Source organism: Lepidochelys olivacea (genome assembly GCF_965140295.1).
Source record: "Lepidochelys olivacea isolate rLepOli2 genome assembly, chromosome: 7".
NCBI lineage: Eukaryota > Metazoa > Chordata > Testudines > Cheloniidae > Lepidochelys > Lepidochelys olivacea.
In genome coordinates this window covers 54,535,500-54,552,417 of record NC_140417.1, presented here as the reverse complement: position 1 = coordinate 54,552,417, position 16,918 = coordinate 54,535,500, and the positions used below count along the sequence as shown (strand labels likewise).

At 44.7% G+C, this 16,918-nt stretch overlaps 1 protein-coding gene across 7 annotated transcripts in view; it reads left to right on the top strand.

Annotated features, from left to right (window-relative positions):
- Window positions 1-16,918, top strand: part of NDST2 (N-deacetylase and N-sulfotransferase 2) — a 231,903-nt gene that overhangs the window by 152,080 nt on the left and 62,905 nt on the right. Inside the window, exon 4 of one of the 7 annotated variants that reach the window (XM_084633087.1) lies at window positions 6,382-6,450. The exons of 5 other annotated variants lie outside the window; for them this stretch is intronic. The gene's annotated coding sequence lies outside the window, so the exon portion shown is untranslated. Of the gene's footprint in view, window positions 1-6,381; window positions 6,451-15,374; window positions 15,396-16,918 lie in introns of those variants that run through there. One more of the 7 variants, XM_084633089.1, reaches the window with a different exon arrangement.

Sequence of the window (16,918 nt, the reverse complement as noted above, 5' to 3'; positions counted from 1 at the left end):
AGTTTCTCCGCAATGACTTTGTCATCTTTAAGTGCTCCTTTTGTATCTTGATCATCCAGGGGCCCTACTGGCTGTTTAGCAGGCCTTCTGCTTCTGATGTACTTAAAAAGCATATTGTTATTACCTTTTGAGCTTTTGGCTAGCTGTTCTTCAAACTCCTTCTTGGCTTTTCTTATTACATTTTTACATTTAATTTCATAGAATCATAGAATATAAGGGTTGGAAGGGACCTCAGGAGGTCATCTAGTCTAACCCCCTGCTCAAAGCAGGACCAATTCCCAACTAAATCATCCCAGCCAGGGCTATGTCAAACCTGACCTTAAAAACTTCTAAAGAAGGAGATTCCACCACCTCCCTAGGTAATGCATTTCAGTGTTTCACCACCCTCCTAGTGAAATTTTTTTTCCTAATATCCAACCTAAACCTCCCCCACTGCAACTTGAGACCATTACTCCTCGTTCTGTCATCTGCTACCACTGAGAACAGTCTAGATCCATCCTCTTTGGAACCCCCTTTCAGGTAGTTGAAAGCAGCTATCAAATCCCCCCCTCATTCTTCTCTTCCGCAGACTAAACAATCGCATTTCCCTCAGCTTCTCCCCATAGGTCATGTGTTCCAGTCCCCTAATCATTTTTGTTGCCCTCCGCTGGACTCTTTCCAATTTTTCCACATCCTTCTTGTAGTGTGGGACCCAAAAGTGGACACAGTACTCCAGATGAGGCCTCACCAATGTTGAATAGAAGGGAACGATCACATCCCTCTATCTGCTGGCAATGCCCCTACGTATACATCCCAAAATGCCATTGGCCTTCTTGGCAACAACGGCACACTGTTGAGTCTCATCCAGCTTCTCGACCACTGTAACCCCTACTCCTTTTCTGCACAACTGCTGCCTAGCCATTTGGTCCCTAGTCTGTAGCAGTGCATGGGATTCTTCCATCCTAAGTGCAGGACTCTGCTCTTGTCCTTGTTGTACCTCATCAGATTTCTTTTGGCCCAATCCTCTAATTTGTCTAGGGCCCTCAAATTTGTCAGCGTTTATGCTCCTTTCTATTTACCTCACTAGGATTTGACTTCCACTTTTTAAAAGATGCCTTTTTATCTCTCACTGCTTCTTTTACATGGTTGTTAAGCCACGGTGGCTTAATTGGGGTATACATTTAAGTTGAGCCTCTGTTATGGTGTCTTTGAAAAGCGTCCGTGCAGCTTGTAGGGATTTCACTCTAGTCACTGTACCTTTTAATTTCTGTTTAACTAACCTCCTCATTTTTGCATAGTTCCCCTTTCTGGAATTAAATGCCACAGTGTTGGTCTGTTGAGGTGTTCTTTCCACCACAGAAATGTTAAATGTTATTATATTATGGTCACTATTTCCAAGCGGTCCTGTTATAGTCACCTCTTGGACCAGATCCTGCGCTCCACTCAGGAGTAGATCGAGGAGTTGCCTGTCCCCTTGTGGGTTCCTGTACCAGCTGCTCCAAGAAGCAGTCATTTAAAGTATCGAGAAATTTTGTCTCTGCATTTCGTCCTGAGTGACATATACCCAGTCAATATGGGGATAACTGAAATCCCCCACTATTATTGAGTTCTTTATTTTGATAGCCTCTCTAATCTCCCTTAGCATTTCATTGTCACTATCATTGTCCTGGTCAGGTGTCAATAATAGATCCCTACTGTTATATTCTTATTAGAGCATGGAATTACTATCCATAGAGATTCTATGGAAAATGTGGATTCATTTAAGATTTTTATTACATTTGATTCTACATTTTCTTTCATGTATAGTGCCACTCCCCCCTCCCTGCAGGACCTGTCCGTCTGATATATTTTGTACCCTGAAATGATTGTGTCCCATTGATTGTCCTCACTCCACCAGGTTTCTGTGATGCCTATTATATCAATATCCTTCTTTAACATGAGGTACTCTAGTTCACCAATCTTATTATTTAGACTTCTAGCATTTGTGTACAAGCACTTTAAAAACTTGTCACTGTTTATTTGTCTGCCCTTTTCTGATGTGTCAGATCCTTTATGTGAATGTTTCTCGTCTGATCTGGCCCATACTTGATCCTCTTCCGTCCTCTCCTCCTGACTAAAACCTAGAGACTCTCTGTCAATAGACTCTCCTCTAAGAGAAGTCTCTGTCTGATCCACGTGCGCCTCTGCAGCAATTGGCTTTCCCCCATCTCTTAGTTTAAAAACTGCTCTGCAACCTTTTTAATGTTAAGTGCCAGCAGTCTGGCTCCACTTTGGTTTAGATGGAGCCCATCCTTCCTGTATAGGCTCCCCCATCCCAAAAGTTTTCCCAGTTCGTAATAAATCTAAACCCCTCCTCTCTACACTATCGTCTTATCCACGTCTCATCCAGGCTCTGCCTGCCTACCTGGCCCTGTGCATGGAACTGGTAGCATTTCTGAGAATGCGACCATAGAGGTCCTGGATTTCAGTCTCTTTCCTAGCAGCCTACATTTGGCCTCCAGGACGTCTCCCCTACCCTTCCCTATGTCATTGGTACCTACATGTACCACAACCACCGGCTCCTCCCCAGCACTACACACAAGTCTATCTAGATGCCTCGAGAGATCTGCAACCATCTCACCGGGCGGGCAAGTCACCATACGGTTCTCCCAGTCATCACAAACCCAGCTATCTCTGTTTCTAATGATCGAATCTCCCATTACTAACACCTGCCTTTTCCTAATGACTGGAGTTCCCTCCCCTGGAGAGGTAACCTCAGTGCGAGAGGATACCCCAACATCATCTGGAAGGAGGGTCCCAACTATGGGAAGGTTTCCCTCTGCTCCTGTTGACTGCTTTCCCTCTCTGGCCTTTCATCCTCCTTAACAGTGCAGGGGCTGTCTGACCGGAGGTGGGACAAATCTACAGTGTCCCGGAAAGCCTCATCAACATACCTCTCTGCCTCCTTTAGCTCCTCCAGTTCCACCAGCCTGGTCTCCAAAGCCTGTACACAGTCTCTGAGGGCCTGGAGCTCCTTGCACCGAATGCACACATATGCCACCCGCCCACAGGGCAGGTAATCATACATGCTGCATTGAGTGCAATAAACAGGATAGCCCCCACTCTGCTGCTGGGCTTCTGCTTGCATTCTCTCCTACAGCTACCTAGGTTAATGATAGGGTTTTTGTTGAAATCAAGAAGTTTTGATTACAGAGTACATCAACAGGAAGAGGTAATTCTCCACAAGCAGGTGCTTGTGGATCACCATGGGCATTTCACTGACATCAACGCGGGGTGGTCCGGGGAGGTGCATGACACATGCATCTTCAGGAACACCATCCTGTATAGAAAGCTACAAGCATGCACTTTCTTTCCAGACCAGAAGATTACAGTGAAGGATGTTGAAATGCCCATAGTGATCCCTGGGAGACTCAGCGTACCCCTTACAGACATGGCTCATGAAGCCTTACACAGGAAACCTGAACAGCAGTAAGGAGCGGTTCAAGAACAGGCTGAGTAGGTCCCGGATGACAGCAGAATGTGCCTTTGACAGATTAAAGGTGTGCTGGTGACACCTTTATGGCAGGTTAGACCTCAATGTGGATCATATTCCCATGGTCATAGCTGCGAGTTGTACCTTGCATAATCTTTGTGATACTAAGGGTGAAAGGTTTGCTCAGGGATGGAGTGTTGAGGTGGACCGCTTGGCTGCTGATTTTGAGCAGCCAGATATCAGGGCTATCAGAGGGGCACAGGGGAGGGCAGTTTGAATCAGGGAGGCTTTGAGGCAGCACTCTGAAAATGAGAACCAGTAATGTACATCTCTGATTGGTACTGCAATGTTACATTACTTATAGTTTTCCTAGGAAGCAATGGTGACATTTGGGGCCTTACATTCTAGTAAGCAAATGATTAAATTGCCTATGTATGTATCGGTAGTGCCTGCTATCTCAATTTGTAGGAAACAAATAAAGATGAGTTACCATTTGAAAACTTTGCTTTTATTGCACAAGAAACAACACACCCATGCACAAAGATGCTTGGTGGGAAAGGAGGAACCAGGGAAGGGCAGACTTTCAGAGCTGTGTGTCGGTCCAGCTATCACTGTGAAAGTTGTCAGAGGGGGTGGAGTAAAGGGAAACCGAGAAATCCCGGAAAGCGGAAAGGACTGTGCGTGTGGAGTTTAGGAGCACATGGAAAAGAGTTCTGAATGTGCTGCAGGGGAGGGGAGGCACACAGTTGCTCAGTCTGTAGCATTATTAAGGACTTCAGCATCTGCATTTGCTCCTCCATGACTTCAATTGTCCGCTCAGTAGCATCCTTAACAAACTCCTGGTTTTCTTTTCTGCCCTGCCTTTCAGCTTCCCTCCACTTCTTGTGTTCCCTTTTCTCTGCATTGGAGAAGTGCAGTATCTCCTGGAACATGTCTTCTTTTCTCCATCTTTCTTATCAAGCGGAGACACTCGGCTGGTCACAGAAACACAGATAGCCTTTCACATTTCATTTCCTGAACCCACCTCTGCACTACACAAACCACAGCCACTTACCAGGCGTCTCCTCTACTGCTTCTTGCTTGCGGAAAGCAACTGCTGAGACTAGCTAGACACCTCTAGAGTGCTGAACAGTTCCTGGCTGCCTGCCCCACCAGGCACCCCCGTCGGGAGCTCCACATCATTGTCTAACTCCACCTCTTCATCAGTGACTTTGTGCTCCGGGTTAGGTCCTCTTTCCACTGCGTTCAGGCCAGCCAAAGTATCCATGGGGCTCCTGGTGTTGGAAGAGGGGTCACCACCAAGGATAGCATCCAGCTCCTTATAGAACCGGTAGGTCTTAGGTGCAGTGCCCAAGTGACATTTTGCCTCCCTCGCCTTATGGTACACCTGCCTCAGCTCCTTTATCTTCGCTCTGCATTACAGCATGTCCCGATCATAGCCCTTTTCGCACAAGCCTCGAGAAATCTGCCCGTAGGTATCAAAATTCCTATGGCTCAAGCTGGGACTGCACAGACTTCTCTCCCCAAATACTGAGCAGCTCCAGCACTCCTCAGTGGTCCAAGCGGGAGATCATTTGCTGCGATAACCTGCCATGGTCACCTGGGAAGATGTGATGAGCCAATAGGAAATGGAATTTCAAAAATTCCTGGGGCTGCTAAGTGGGAGGGGCTGATGGTTGTTTACTTAGCTGCAGGGCAGCGGGGTTCAAACTGCTGACCAGAACGGTCAGGATCGGCAATGTGGGACACCTGGAGGCCAATTAAAGCAATAAAATCAAGAGTGGTGTCTAGACTGGTACTTTGGTGACAGAAATTTTGCACAAAAAGCCTTATGTCTCTTGTCAGGGTGGTTTTATTTTGTCACCAAAACGGCATTTTCGTCACCAAAAGTCGCATTGCAATGTGTATGCATTTACTATTTTGCCAACGAAAGCTGCCTTTTGTGGACAAAACTCTATAGTGTAGACAAGGCCTTAATTACTCCAGCCGCCGCAAGCAGTGGTAGCTGTGTCGGCAGGGGAAGCTCTCTTCCTAACATAGCGCCGCCCACACCAGCACTTAGGTCGGTGTAACTTATGTCGCTCAGGGGATGGCTTATTCACACCCCTGAGCGACATAATTTATACCAACGTAAGCTGTAGTGTAGACACAGCCAGCCTCTGTTGAGTGCTTTCTCCTTGATCACCCCTTTATTATACACAGAAATTTCCTGAGATTAAATTAGCTTCACAATGCAGCCTCTTATCTTTATTTGTTTGAAAACTGGACTGGTAATCAGGTGGAGAGGGGGTGTAACCTGATCTGGGTTGGTCACAGCTGCCCTGATATTTATCATATGGGTCTGACTCTTTCTTACACATCATCAACATGTATATAACTTGTCATGCCAAGAAAGCCTATTTGAACTGAATTAGGTGTGGCCAAAATAAAAAGGGTGGAGCCTTGAAGATTGATTTACAGACCATGTTAAAGGTAGCACTATATTTAATGGACAAAATGTGAAAAATCCCATTAGATTTCTTAGCTCTCCCCAGTCTCTTTGCCAGCCTCCCAGCTCACACCACATTCCTCCTCCCCTACTTCCCCCTTTGTTCTTTGTATTTTCCCTGTGACCCCGGGTCCCTTATTTCTTCTGTGTTTGTCATTTCTCAGCTCCTCCTCTATCTGTTCTCACTCTGTGTTCCACAATCCTGCCCACTGAAGTGCAACTGTACTTCACTGCCTGGGAAGCCTGTCCGGTGCCTGCAAGACTTTTCATTGCCTCATTCTGTCCTCATAACTCAGTTACTGTAATGTAATCATTACCTGGGTTCTGGAGAGTGAAGGTGCTCCTGCTAAGCAAATATTTACAAACACTGCTGCGAGCTGACTTCAGGAAAGGAAGAGAGGAGTACCCTTTAAAACCTTGTTTCTCTGATTTAATTTAACAGAGAAAATTGTTTGTGACTTTGAGAGCATAAAATCCAAGGAGCAGCTCCTCTTCTTCAGACTGACTTGAGGTGAGTTTGGAGTCTTTTGACTCACTCTGTGCTGAGACTCTGGTTTGATTAGGGGGCTAAGATAAAGCTACTCAGAATTCCAGTTTTTAAATGTTCTCATGTCAAAATACAAGGTTGAGGACTGGGAGCAGCTTTGGGAGGAAGGGGGTTGGATTTGTATTGAGCCAATAAGAATGAAAAGGCAGATTTGTAAGTGGTTCTCAGCTAAGCAGAATGGCTTAGAGAGGAAACAGTTTCACATTGTTTGCCCTCAGTAGCACCGTTGTCAGTATGTGATGGGAATAGAGGCAAATTGGTGAAAAGGGAATTTCTGACAACTCCTGAGCGAGATGGGCATTCTGTATCAGGGCTCTTTACTTGTTGCTAAATGTTTTATTCCAATGGACTTAATACATGCAACCCTTGTGTGCAGAATTCTGGGCAATGTTGTTCAATATCCAGTAACTCTGACTTGGACCAGACAGAATAAGAATTAGAAGGATGGGGGTGGGTGGCTAAAACATTCCTACGAATTTACAGCTGCAAGGCAGATTTCTTACCCCTCCATAGCACCATGCCTAACAGCTGTAAGATCCCTCTTCAGGGACTGTATCTGCTTCTGTGTTTGAACAGGTCCCAGCACAATTGGGCTCCAATCCTGATTTAGACCTCTAGGAGCTACCATAAAAGTAAACAATGGCACTGTGTTCTTCTAAATCCAGTGCTGAAGGGAAGGTCTCATGTTTTCTCTCGAACTTCTGTCTGGAGGGATGATGGGGAAGACTGATGCTAAAAGAGCCCTGTGATCCATTTCAGTGATGTAGTGGGAGTGGTGAGTTTGTGCCCAGGTGTTGAATTGTAGTACAGTAGCGTTGCACCGGTCCTGTCTTGCAGCTTGATTCAAAGCCTGCTGAAGTCCAATAGAATTCTTTGTTAAAATCAATAGGCTTTGGATCAGGCCTTTGATACTTACAGGTTTTCAGGTGCTATAATACTTGGAAAGTGACAGTCCTATGTTAGTGACCTCATCTGAAACACTGTATGCAATTCTGGTCTCCCATGTGTAGGAAAGATGAATTCAAATTAGAACAGGTGCGAAGAAGGGCTACTAGGCTGATCCGAGGAATGGAAACCCTACCTTATGAGAGGAGACTCAAAGAGCTTGGCTTGTTTAGCCTAACCAAATGAAGGGTGAGGGGAGATCTGATTGCTCTCTATAAATACATCACAGGGATAAATACCAGGGAGGGAGAGGACAAGAACAAGAAGCAGAACAAGGAGCAATGGTCTCAAGTTGCAGTGTGGGAGGTCTAGGTTGGATATTAGGAAACACTATTTCACTAGGAGGGTGGTGCAGCACTGGAATGGGTTGTTACCTAGGGAGGTGGTGGAATCTCCATCCTTAGAGGTTTTTAAGGCCTGGCTTGACAAAGTCTTGGGTGGGATGATTTAGTTGGTGTTGATCCTGTTTTGAGCAGGGGATTGGACTAGATGACCTCCTGAGGTCTCTTCCAACCCTAATGTTCTATGGTTTATTTAAGTTAAGTGTCAATGTGGACACAAGAACAAATGGCTATAAATTGGCCATCAACAAGTTTAGGCTCACAATTAGATGAAGCAAAAAGAAAAGGAGTAGTTGTGGCACCTTAGAGACGAACCAATTTATTTGAGCATTTGAGTCTCTAAGGTGCCACAAGTACTCCTTTTCTTTTTGCGAATACAGACTAACACGGCTGTTACTCTGAAACCTGTAATTAGATGAAGGTTTCTAACCATGAAAGGAATGAAATTGTGGAACAGCCTTCCAAGGGGAGCAGTGGGGTCAAAAAACCGAACTGGCTTCAAGACTGAGCTTGATAGGTTTATGGAGAAGATGGTATGATGGGACTGCTACAATGGCATGTGGCCAATCAGCGACTGCCAGTAGCAAAAATTCCCAACGGCTCGTGATGGGACACTAGATGGGGAGGGCTCCGAGTTACTGCAGATGAGGGTGAGGTTCTGTGGCCTGAAATCTGCAGGAAGTCAGACTAGATGATCACCATGATGCCTTCTGACCTTGAAGTCTGTGAGTGGTAGAAGTTCCTATATTCTGTGCTAGAGTAGGAGTAGTTCAGTCATGTCTCGGTGATGCATGTTCCTGTGATCTGTTTAAAACAAGGATCATAAAGTTTTTTTTCTCTGCAGAGGTTCCTAGGTTCTGTGCATGGTGATTTGGTCTTGAGTCTGTGTGGAGATGCCTGGATGAAGTGCCCGTTCTTCAGAGTGCATAATGAGTGTTCTCAGCGATAAGGATCTCTCAGATTACTTTAGATGAATGGATCACAACAGCTTCAGTGCCACTGAAATTTAGAGGGGAACAAAGGGACTATAGCATAATGCTGTTCTGGTCCAATATATGCAGTTAGACTGACTGAAGTGAGAGAAATGAGTAGGCTGGCATGTGGCTGGTATTTACTGCAGAGTTTCAGTGTACAAAAAGTGGGGAGGTAGGGAATGGTGGGGTGGTTAAATAAAACATTTTAATCCATTTGGAAAGTAGCACCAGGGTATCCTCCTCCACTAATTCTGCAGAAGCAGGAGGAAGGCGAGGCCCACACACTGTGGAGTACCTGGGAATCCCTAGCTGCGCACAGCATTTGCCCAGTGGTGTTTTGATTGTAATAGTGGGACTTCGGTACTCCTTTGATACATGTTACTGTCAATTGTGCATGAGCAATCTGTAGGGACCAGTAAGGGAAAAGAGGAAACTTGAACTGTGTAGCAGAGATTCTGGTGCCAGTAATGAATTTCTAGGGGATGGGGAATGGTGGCAGGAGCAGGGTTCCTTTGGCAAATCCCAACACCTCCATGTGAATAAACTGTACAGAGTCTGTGATGGTGGAGGAGGGGCAGAGTGACCCATCAGGCCTCCTTTCTGGGCTAAAATAAGTTTGTGATTCCATAAAACTTTTGCACTACATTCATAGGTAAGAAAGTGTGTTTTCAATGAGACAGGGAATAAAACTCTCATTAGTGGAGTGCTGTGTACCTAATCATGTGTGGCACATCACTGGAAGAGCAGCAGCAGGAAGAGAAATGTTCTCCTTACAGTTTTGGTGGTGATGATTCTTGAGCTAGGTAGATAACCTTCCGTTATGACACCATTCTCTTCATTGACTCCAAATGCCAACGGGACTGGGGGAAGAGAGGGGTTAGAGGGCACACATTTTTCATGTCCCATCAAAAGTCCAGGGTTAAAGGAAAGCTGCTGTGGAAATTAAGAGCTGTCCTAAATCACTGTATTTAATCATAAGGAGGAAACAGTCATTGTAGCACTGTGCTGCAGAGTACAGCTGGATTGCCAATACAGAATCCATTTGACAAATGGGGAAGAAGAGACTTTACAAGTTGTTAGTTCTTTTTTGTCTTTGCTGATTTGTCAGTGGACCACTGTTGATCTAGGCTTTGCCTGTGCTGAGCACATGTAAGCTCAACCCTTGTTTTGTTGTTTTGGTTTACAGTGATTTAATCTATTCTACACATGCTCTGCAGGGGGAAACCTAGACCAACAGCACTCCACAGTTACACTGTGACTAGCTGAAAACCGAATACATAATGCCAAAAACTTATTTTACAGCAACCTTGGCAGTCTTTGCTTTCTTGTGCTTTCCAGTGGGATTGCCTGGTTCTATTCTGCACTGTCAGACTGGATCTGCTGTTGGGAAGGCAAAAGAGCAGTTAGTCATAGTTGGAATAAAGGGACTGGCCCACCCACTTCCACTTCTCTTGTATTTTGCCCTTTTCCAGCTCTTGTCTGTGTTTCTTTCTTTGTCCTTCCTGCTGGTTTAAGTAAACAGGTGAACACAATATATATATATATATATATATATATATATATAAACAGGACTGTTCGGTGCTGATAAACTGATATAAATAAATCTATCTCAAACTTTTAGCACCTCACAATTTAAAGAAAAGCCAGGCTGGAAGGAGCCATTGTGATCATCTAGTCTGATCTCCTGTATAACACAGGCAATAGAACTTCCCTCAAATAATTCCTAGAGCAGATCTTTTAGAAAAACAGCCAATCTGGATTTAAAAATTGTCAGTGATGGAGAATCCACCATGCCCCTTGGTAAATTGTTCAAATGGTTAATTACTTTCACCAGTAAAAATTTGCACCTTATTTCCAATCTGAATTTGTCTAGCTTCAACTTCCACCTGCTGGATCATTGAAGAGTCCTGTTTCCAGGAGTGTGTCCTCAATCATAATTGGCAAAAACTATCATTTTGTAGCTTGCCAATCTTGTAGAGCTTCAGTCCAATAATTCAGATGCTCAAGATCTGGTTTTGCCCAAGTAGCAGTCCTTACCTCTGAGCATGTATGCAATGAAGAGACCCCATTTTACTGGTCTAAAATCATCTTGGGAGCACTTCAGTGGTCCTGTGGGACATGGGATCTCTCTAGTGAGACTAGGTAAGTCTCACAAAATTCAGGACAGGCTACCATATCCTGCCTCAGACAAAGAGGGGGAAGAACCAGTGGTTGCTATATGTATATTGTGTTCACCTGTTTACTAAAACCAACAGGAAGGACAAAGAAAGAAACACAGACAAGAGCTGGAAAAGGGCAAAATACAAGAGAAGTGGAAGTGGGTGGACCAGTCCCTTTATTCCAACTATGACTAACTGCTCTTTTGCCTTCCCAACAGCAGACCCAGTCTGACAGTGCAGAATAGAACCAGGCAATCCCACTGGAAAGCACAAGAAAGCAAAGACTGCCAAGGTTGCTGTAAAATAAGTTTTTGGCATTATGTATTTGGTTTTCAGCTAGTCACAGTGTAACTGTGGAGTGCTGTTGGTCTAGGTTTCCCCCTGCAGAGCATGTGTAGAATAGATTAAATCACTGTAAACCAAAACAACAAAACAAGGGTTGAGCTTACATGTGTTTAGCTCAGGCAAAGCCTAGATCAACAGTGGTCCACTGACAAATCAGTAAAGATAAAACTGAACTAATAACTTGTAAAGTCTCTTCTTCCCCATTTGTCAAATGGATTCTGCATTGGCAATCCAGCTGTACTCTGCAGTACAGTGCCACAGTGACTGTTTCCTTTATTTGTTCACCGTGCAGGTATATAGACTGTAATCAAGTCACCCCTTACTTACCCTTCTCTTTGTTCAGTTGAATAGATTGAGCTCTTGAGACTATAAGGTTTTTTTTTTTTAAATCCTTTAATCATTCTTATGGCTCTTCTCCAAACCTTCTCCAATTTATCAACATCTTTCTTGAATTGAGGGCACCAGAACTGGACACAGGGTTCCAGCAGCTGCCACATCAGTGCCGAATACAAAGGTAAAATAACCTCTCTACTCCTAATCAAAATTCCCCTGTTTATGCATCCAGGATCACATTACTTGTTATGGCCAGTTGCACAATGATATTCAGCTGATTATCTACCATGACCGACAAATGTTTTTCAGAATCACTGCTTCCCAAAGTCCGCCATCCTGTAAGTATGGCCGACATTCTTTGTTCCCAGATGTGTACATTTACATTTAGTTGTATTTATGCATGTTGTTTACTTGTGCCCAATATCTTACCCACATGGTATCCATAACTAAACCCATGATATACCCCACCCAATTAATTTATGGCACCACCAAGTGGGCGCTGCAGCTTTTCTGGGAGGTTACTAAATCTGAGCTCTGTTGAAGGAAGGGAGGTAATGGATTCCAAAGGTGAGGACCCTGCATGGAAAATGCCATGTCAGCAGCACTCTCTCTCTTAAATACATGAGGTGGTAGTTTGATCTGTGGCCCTCATCACCCTTCTTGCCCTATACTTTGAAATGAATGTACTCTCATGGTTTGGTGCTTACATTGTAAGCTCTTTGGGGTGGGGGCTGTATTTTTGTTGTTTGTGTGTACAGCGCCTAGCACAGTGGTCCTGGTCCTTGACTGAGGCTCCTAGATGCTGTGATAACATAAATAATAGAGTATTTGTTACTCCATTCATTGTGGGAGTGCTTTTTGTTCTGAGATAGGGAAGAAGAAGAATGGCACACAGTTACCAGTAAGACAGTTTTCCCTTCTGCTCTCTCATCTGAACGTAATATAGACTTCTCCTTTCTTTCACCTTCTTGCATGGTGTGAAAACAAAGTTGCCATGCTTGTGCAGGTCAGCGCTCATACACATGTTTAGAAAAGTATATTCAGCTCTTCATATTACAGCTTCTGGAATTTGGAATACTGACTGAGGCACTGAGCTTTGCTATGCTGCAAAGATCATCCCAGGGCCATTCTAACAGGCTTGGACATCATCAGTGGCAGAATAGGGATAATTGTGACAGCCTGCTAAAAAGAACCTGTCTATGCACCGGTCATTAAAAGATGAGTGATCTTGTGTCCATTGATTGCATCTTGCTGCAGCCACTACACAACTGCCCCTATCTCAACAGTACAGATCGTACAAATGGAAAACTGATCAGCGTGCTGCTTTCTGTCACACATCACCCACAAGTACTAACGATTGAAGTGATATCTAGGCTATAACAGCCTGTTCAGTGACATGGGGAGAGCACATGAGCCTCCTGGCTCCAGAAGTGATAGTCACCCATCAGACAGGCCCTCTAGTCCAAAGAGGAGTGAGATGGGTTACTTGTAACTTGACCTGAGAGAGGGAAAGAGGTGTTTCCTTAGGAATCTGTGCCTCTTAAACTGGCCCCTTTAATCTCATGTTCATTACCGTCCATGCTGTCCTAAGAACCACTCTGGGCTTTGTTTTGTTGGGAGTCTCTGCATTCCTAGTCCCCTGATTCCCTGTTCAGTAGGTGACTGAGGGTCTATACTACAAAAAACAAAAATCCCATAACCTGCAGCAGTGAGTGCCAGCCCGAGCGGGAACGACCACATCGCTTTTTTAGCCTCATAGTGCAAGCCCAAGTCAGGTGACCTGGGCTCTGAGACTCACTGTGGCAGGGGATTTTTTTTGCAGTGTAGTTGTACCATGAGAGAGACTCACTCTTCTTTCTCTCTTTTGTTCACAAGACAGCAAATAGGACATGACTGAGTTTGACTCGTATTGTCGTGGGTGAAACACTCCCCACACAAAATTTCTCATAAACATTCAGTATAGCTGGAAATCTACCAAAATGTCCCACAAAGAGAACAAGCCTATTAGGATTGAGTGGATAGTATCCACCTATAAGGTGAATAGAAAGCTGGCTAGATTGTCGAGCTCAACGGGTAGTGATCAATGACTCCATGTCTAGTTGGCAGCCGGTATCAAGTGGAGTGCCCCAAGCGTCGGTCCTGGGGCTGGTTTTGTTCAATATCTTCATAAATGATCTGGAGGATGGTGTGGATTGCACCCTCAGCAAGTTTGCAGATGACACTAAACTAGGAGGAGTGGTAGATGCGCTGGAGGGTAGGGATAGGATACAGAGGGACCTAGACAAATTGGAGGATTGAGCCAAAAGAAGTCTGATGAGGTTCAACAAGGACAAGTGCAGAGTCCTGCACTTAGGACGGAAGAATCCAAGACACCGCTACAGACTAGGGACCGAATGGCTAGGCAGCAGTTGTGCAGAAAAGGAGTAGGGGTTACAATGGACGAGAAGCCGGATATGAGTCAACAGTGTACCCATGTTGCCAAGAAAGCCAATGGGCATTTTGGGATGTATAAGTAGGGGCATTGCCAGCAGATCGAGGGACGTGATCATTCCCCTCTATTCGACATTGGTGAGGCCTCATCTGGAGTACTGTGTCCACTTTTGGGTCCCACACTACAAGAAGGATGTGGAAAAATTGGAAAACATCCAGCGGAGGGCAACAAAAATGATTAGGGGACTGGAACACATGAGTTATGAGGAGAGGCTGATGGAACTGGGATTGTTTAGTCTGCGGAAGAGAAGAATGAGGGGGGATTTGATAGCTGCTTTCAACTACCTGAAAGGGGGTTCCAAAAAGGATGGATCTAGAATATTCTCAGTGGTAGTGGATGACAGGACAAGGAGTAATGGTCTCAAGTTGCAGTGGGGGAGATTTAGGTGGATATTAGGAAAAACTTTTTCATTAGGAGGGCGGTGAAACGCTGGAATGCGTTACCTAGGGAGGTTGTGGAATCTCCTTCTTTAGAAGTTTTTGAGGTCAGGCTTGACAAAGCCCTGGCTGGGATGATTTAATTGGGGATCGGCCCTGCTTTGGGCAGGGGTTTGGACTAGATGACCTCCTGAGGTCCCTTCCAACCCTGATATTCTATGATTCTACCTCTGATGTTTGAAGATTGGCAATACTTGTGTGACTTGTCATGCCATTAAAGTATTATTGGATATAATTGTTGTCTTCCCAAGGCCAGGTGGTGCTTGGGACAGTTTCCCTTGATTCTAGAGAGAATTTAGACAGAGAAACTGAGTTCCTCCATTAATCCTTGAACCAAGAAAACCAGACAATGTTGAAGAACCATGGATAAAACACTCACTCCTATCTTTACCCCCTCAAGGCTGGGGGAGAGGATGGGGAATTCCCCCTCCTCCCTCAGCAAGCCCCAGGCAAGTGAATAGGAAGTCCAAGTCTCTGACTTTTTGGGAGGAACTAACAGAACCAGATTCTGCTTTTAATATGGAGGAAGGTGCAAGGCAATCTGATCTATATTTGCACAGTATCCAAGCAGTCTGCCTGAAAGGAAGAATAGAAGATATTTGCTCCGGTGTGAGTTGCCAGGATTATAAGCCCTTGACTAAGATGTGTATGGATGGCACAGCATTGAGGGCAAAAAAGGGAACCCTCAAGGGAAAATCTGGAAACATGGGTTATCCTTCACAGATATTTTATTTTTAATTTGAAAACCAAATTTATGCTTAAGAATTTAATTTTGCATTTGTCACAGAGAGCGTGTTGAAGACATTGAACTCGCCTTAAGCCCTTTCTGTGAGAGAACAGCGGTGGATGCTGATATTTTTCCAAAGAAATGTACATACAAACAGGTTTGCTCCTCACTGTCTCTCACCAGACAGAATGTATTTCAATTTTCACCACCTGCAGTCCCTGGGACCTATTTCTTACTCAAGGTTTATGTGACTGGCTGCAGCTAAACCTTCTTGTGTCCTGCTTTGTTATTGCCTCTCACCTGTAAAATCTAGCAAAACAATTAAGAGTTAGGGGTGGGGCCCTTTGCACAGATAGGACTGGTGTGTGTGTGTATCTGAGAGAGGGAGATTCAGTGCCCAATTTTGGCAAATTATTGTAACCTTTGTTTGACTTGCTGTTTGCTCCTGGCTGGTTGTCGTAGCCTAGGCAGGGAAGGCTGTGGATTACAAGTAAAAGTGCCCGAAGCTGAACCAGGAAAACTTCTCAAAGACTGAAACAAAAATAAACATGGGGCTGGCTACAAGTGTAATGATACTGTGTCAGAATCACTAGGGCCCTACTGCACCACAAATACAACCATGTGTAGACAAGGCCAAAATCTGCAGGAGAAAGAGAATTGTCTTACACGAAAGCTCACAAGTTTGTTGTTTGTAGTCTGTCTGATCTCTCTCACCACTCTGATCCCTCACCCTTCTCCTTGAACCTTCCTTACCAGAAGTAGTAGTACTGGTTTTTCTTTTGAGCAAATGGGGAGACTATTCCATTAAAGTATGCTGCCCCGGAGAATAGTGTTCACTCCGGTAGTTCTCCTCAAGACAACATCTAGATGTGGCCTGTGCTCTTACTTCAAAAGGTCTTTTTTCACTAAGAGGGTGGTGAAACACTGGAATGAGTTACCCAGGGAGGTGGTAGAATCTCCTTCCTTAGAGGTTTTTAAGGTCAGGCTTGACAAAGCCCTGGCTGGGATGATTTAACTGGGAATTGGTCCTGCTTTGAGCAGGGGGTTGGACTAGATGACCTTCTGGGGTCCCTTCCAACCCTGATATTCTATGATTCTATGATTCTTGTTTAACTTCTGCTTTTTCCCCCCTACAAGTTGTTCCCTTCACAAGTGACAAAGTCAGGAGTCACTGAGCTTCTCTGGTTTTTGTGAGGAAGTGGTGTGTCAAGTGACTCTGACAGACACTTCCGACTTTAAATTGAGAAGGAGCTGATATTCAGTGGTTGAGATTGATTCTTTGTGCAAGGAATGGGATATATTTCCACAAGCTATCCTGTATTCTCTACCACTCCTATGTAGCACATGCCAGTGTGCCATCTTCAATCACTAGCTACCAGGGCTGGATTGGAACCAGTGACTTGAGAGAGAGGTTTCCAGAGCTGTCCTGGGGTCCATCCCAATATGCTGATTGTGGTGTTGCCTTTGAAGCTTGCTGGTGCTCTGACATTCCAGGGAGGGAGACAGGGCAGGAAGAGGCTGTTTGCTTTTCTATTTAAAGTCATTTTAAAAGTCCGTGTAAACAAGTTGCCAATGCCAGCACAGCCCAATTAAGGCTGGGGACATCTGAGAGAGGATTAGCAGGACTCCATGGGGTATGAAGCTGAGATCTTAATCTAGATCTATTAAGAGATTTACTTG